This window comes from Nannospalax galili, unplaced genomic scaffold (genome assembly GCF_000622305.1).
Source record: "Nannospalax galili isolate Female #2095 unplaced genomic scaffold, S.galili_v1.0 scaffold881, whole genome shotgun sequence".
Taxonomy (NCBI): domain Eukaryota; kingdom Metazoa; phylum Chordata; class Mammalia; order Rodentia; family Spalacidae; genus Nannospalax; species Nannospalax galili.
Genome location: NW_008344709.1, coordinates 498,970 through 504,204, shown reverse-complemented (window position 1 = coordinate 504,204; position 5,235 = coordinate 498,970).

Here is a 5,235-nt window from a genome sequence, read left to right as displayed (position 1 = left end):
TATATATATTCATAAATATATGAATGACAGGAGAAAGAAATCAAAGCAGTACTAGCTGGAAAAGATAAAAAGATATCACATTATTCCTATTTGTAAATGACAGGTTATACTTGAAAGATCTCCAAAATTTTACCAGAAAACTTCTAGAAATGATCAACATTTTCAGCAGAATGGAAGGATACAAAATCAGTTTACAAAAATCAGTGACCTTTATATATACAAGTAACAAACAATTAGAGCAAGATTTCTGAATAAAACTGATTCATAATAGCTTAAAAACTGTCTAAGGATGGGCTGAAGAGATAGCTCATGGGTTAAGAACACTGGTTGTTTTTGCAGAAGACCTGGATTTGAATCCCATCACCAACATGACAGCTAACAACTGTCTGCAACTCTAGTTCCAGGGGATCCGACAGCCTCTTCTGTCCTCTGCAGGCATTGCATGACATGGGTGCACTTACCTACATGCAGGCAATACACTCATACACATAAAATAAAAATAGTAAATAAAATATTTTTTTAATCTAAGAATTAACCTAACCAAAGAAATTAAAGACTTCCTCAATGAAAACTGTAAATTTTGATGAAAGAGTTTGAGGAAGACACAAGTAGATGGAAAGGCGACCTCCCATGGTACTTCTTTTTTTTTTTTTTTTCGGTTTTTTTGAGACAGGGTCTCCCTGTAGCCCCAGCTGTCCTGGAATTCACTATGTAGACATGGTACTATTTTAGCAATTCTAAAAATGAAAACAAAAACTATTTTAGATATTATCTTTATGAGATTTCTCTAAAATTATTTTATTAGCTTTTTGTTGTTGATGATGATGTTTGTTAATATGCTCAGGATCAAACATGGTGTCTCATACATTCTGTAGAAGCATTGTACCACTGTGCTACATCCTCAGCACTCCTAAAATCACTTCTGAAGTATTACGTCTTTTCCATAATTATAACAGTTATTGTAGGTAACCACTGCAGTACCCTACTTAGTTGTTTAACATATAAGTATATTAAAGGCAACAGAAATTTCTAAACTTCTCATGGAAATTAATGAGGAACTGTTTGAATCCTCACACTATACTTGAATGATATTAGGGTAGTAGATAAGTTTCTTCAAACTACTTTGTGACCCGGATTTCTGTTGGCAAAGTAAGTATTTTAATTTAGCCTGTTTCAGTGGATTGTTGTGAGGATTAACTTAAAAAAGAAAAGAAAAGAAATTATGACATGTGAAAAATAGTGAAATGTCATCTATAGGTACAGATATCCTTAATACAATTAAGGATGTAAATATCCTTAATTGAAAGTGTACTTAAATTCAATGCAACATTTAAATCATTAATGCTCTGAAGATTTCTAGATGCAGGAGAACGTGATAGGTATAATATCAGTAAGAACTGCTCAGTGTCCATAATTACCAAGCACCATGGGTGTACACCAAACAGGTATTAGCTTTTCAGGTGAAGTTCATTTGGACATGTACTGTAGAACAAACCTACCAGAATCATTTATAATACCTTGATTTCTAATTTATTCCTAATTAACAAATGCTCAGATACTGTATACTCATAGTATCTGAATATTCTAAAGTTTCCATGTAGCATCTATGTGTTATAAATATTTTGGCATATTGTGTAAAATTTATAAATACATTTTCATATGAATCACACCATACAAATCATAGCAACTTCTTATACAATTTGTAAATTTTGTTTGTAGAACAAGATTATTTTATTAATTTATTGTATTTGCTACTTGTCTCACTGATGCAACAAAATATCTGAAAAATTGACTTAAGGAAAAAAGGGTTTATTTTAACTCACAGTTCAAGAATAAAGTTTTTCCACTGGAGAGAATTCACAGTGGAAGCTTACAGGACTGATAGTCAATGAGACTGATCATCTCATTGTGACCATGTCAGGGAGCAGAGAGTGATAAAAATTTGGATTCAGCTTCTTCTCCTTTTCTTTCTATCCAGGACCCCAGCCAGTGGAATGATCTTGCCCACAAGTAGGCATGCTTTTCTCACCTCACTTAACATAATCTAGAAGGACTATCACAGATACATCCAGAGTAAACACTAATCTAGATAATCCTCTACAAAATACTTAGAGGCTTATTTTCCAGACAATTCTAGAATTTGTTGACAATATGAACCACTTTAAATTCAGCCATTGTGAACTTGAATCCATAAAACATCACTTTTTAGGCCAAAACCTTCTTTTCCCTATCTCTATAGGCTCATGGCTATAATATAATACAAAACACATTCAGTTCAAATTCAAATGTTCTCAGAGTGTCCAAGAATTTCAACAGTACTTAAAAGTCTAATATGGAATGTCTTCTGGTACCTAAGCAATGTTTGAATGGTAAGCCCTGTACAAATAAAGAGCAAGTTACATAATGTTAATACCAGAGAGTAAATATACCAGTCCAAAAAGGAGGAATGATGATTGTCTTGGTTGGCCTTAAATGTCAACTTGACAAAGCCTAGAACCAACTGAGAGGAGAAACCTCATGAGAAATTTCCTAAATCAGTTGGTATATGGACATGACTGTGAGGGATTGTTGCAAATTTTGATTGTTGTAGGAGGTCCCAATCCACTGTAGGCTGAACAATTCCTAAGGCAGGTAAGAGTGGGCTATATAAGCAATGTAGCTAATTGTAAGCCCCTGAGCAAGCCAAAGAGTGAGAGCAAGTGTGTTCTTCCATGGTTACCACCCATAGGTTCCTGCCTTGTGTTCCTGCCCTGACTCTTTCCAACAATGGATTGTGACCTGGAACTGTAAACCAAATACTCACTTCTACAAGTTGCCTTTGGTCAGACAGTCTTACCACAGCAACAGAAAATCAAATAAAGCAGGGCATAGGATAGAAAGATCAGTCCAAATCAAGACTGGAACCCAAAAGGGCAAATATCAAATCCATGTTTGTCATTTGGAACTCTTGATGAAATCATCTGAGCTCCAAGGGTGTTGTATAACTCCATTTTTACAGCTTTGCCACTGAAGTGCATATAACCTCTCTCTTGATCTGCCTCATCTCTATGCTTTCAGCTGTCCTCAGCAGATTCCCAGTGGTTCTGCAATATCGAACATCCTGACATTTCTATTTCAACTAGTGTTTCACATTTATAGTTTCACACAGTGACTTCTTGGAGCCTCTTTCAGGGTCTTTCATAGTGTTCCACTTTACATGACCTCAGCAAATCTTTGGATCCTTGATGCAAGACTTCATGGCCCTTCAATTTATGTGCCTAGCACCTGATCAAGGCTACTGTATCATTACTGCTACTACAAAAATTTTCACTCAACCATGAAAGATATAAATTTGGAAGAAAGAAACAAAATTCTCTAAAGCACCTTAAGACAATAAAGTGATAGTAGTTGGTCTTTACCAATCAATAATATTATTCATTGAGAATCATTGGCTTGTTGAATAAAAAGACAGAGTGACTAAGTGACTAAACATAAACCAAATTCACCTATAGCCTATCTACAAAAGACTCAGCACAATTTTATAGATAAACACAGACCTCAAGTAAAAGATGGAAAAAAGAAAGACCATTCTAACCTAAAACAAATGGAACTAGCTGTAGTTATATCTGACAAATAGACTTTTTAAAAAATTATTTATTTAATAACCACATACTTAGAAGAAGCATTTCATTACAACAGCATTGACATATTCAATAAGAATTTTCTGAACTAAGATGAATCTTTTTCAAAATTGGCTATAAATTTTTATGTTTACACCTGAATTATTACAGTTATACAATATTGTACTCAGTATAAACCCTATAAGACATAAAATTAAATGAGGTTTTAACCTTTAAAAATATCTCCATTTCATTATTAATACACACAGTTTCATACAGAAAAATTCATTTTTAATGAAATTGATATTAAGATGTTAGTACATGCATTTCTAATATCTATATATCTGATTATTATTAGTTACAGTGGGTTACTTTCTGAGCTCCTTGGCATCTGAGCATGGATATAAAGTCAGCAGGTAGATTTCAATAAAAATCTAGGAAATAAGACAAGGAAGTACATTATTTAATGACAAAGTGGTCAACTGATCAAAAAATTATAAAAATTATAAATATATATGCAACTGTGCTTTGTAGCTATCCCTCTGTAATTTCCCTCCTGGAACCCAGAGGGTCAGTCATAAGACTAAGGAAACTAAAAAAACTTATTTGCCTTAGAAAGGTAAAAGAATTTACAACACTAAGGAAACTTGGAAAGGTGAAAGACACATGAGATCTTTCCCTGCAGTTATATAAACAAAAAATAATTTGGAGAGAATATACTTTGAGTTGCATCAAAGTTGGATAGAGTAAATCAGGAATTCAGCTGCCATGAGTTGCTGGCTCCAAGAGTTCCATGGTTCTTGACAAGACTGCTGTTTGACAAAGCTCCAGCCGAAAGCCGATGACCGCTGCTCTTTTGGTGGACATCCCTTCCCCAGTTACTCCTGGTTTTTGTAATTTGTATAACCTTTTCTTCTTTAAGTATTCTGATAACTAACTCTGATGATGTAATGGGAAACTAAACCAGTGACATCTCTGCCTTCAGCAGAATTATTATGTTACTGAAACAAAATAAAATAAGATAGATGACTTCCTCCTATGACCATGATCTTGTTTGGACCTGCATTTGTGATTAATCATGAGGCTTGGTTCCCCCCAAAAGGAAAAGATAACATGCAATAGATGCCCTGCTGCCTTTTACAGGAGTTTATGACTTTAACCCTAAATGAGGAACTATTGAGACTAAAGTTTGGTATAAGGAAAAACTATTTGGCTTAGGGAAACTCCTTCTTGGATAGAAAGATTAGCTAGGTCAGTAAAAAGCTGGTGGTGCATGACCTCTGAAGAAAAATTGCCTATTCTTTTACAAAGAATAAAAGTGATTCAAAAAGCCCTTAAAGATAAATGGCAACTGCGATGGACCAGCCCAGACCAGAGCAGTTCAGTCCGACGGGAGCAGGGTCCCCGAAAGGGTGGACAAGGATTCGGCGAATGACAAACAGACAAACACACAGGAGTTTGGTGAAAGTCTGAGTGTATTTTTGCAGCTGCAGAGCTCAGATTATAAATTACAAAGTTACATGATTACATCAATAAGCCATTGTTTTGCGGTTTAACCATTTTCTAAGAGTTCTGATTCCAGAGACAAAAGCAAAACACAGGTGAATCAAAATACATTGTCAAACATTAACTAGTG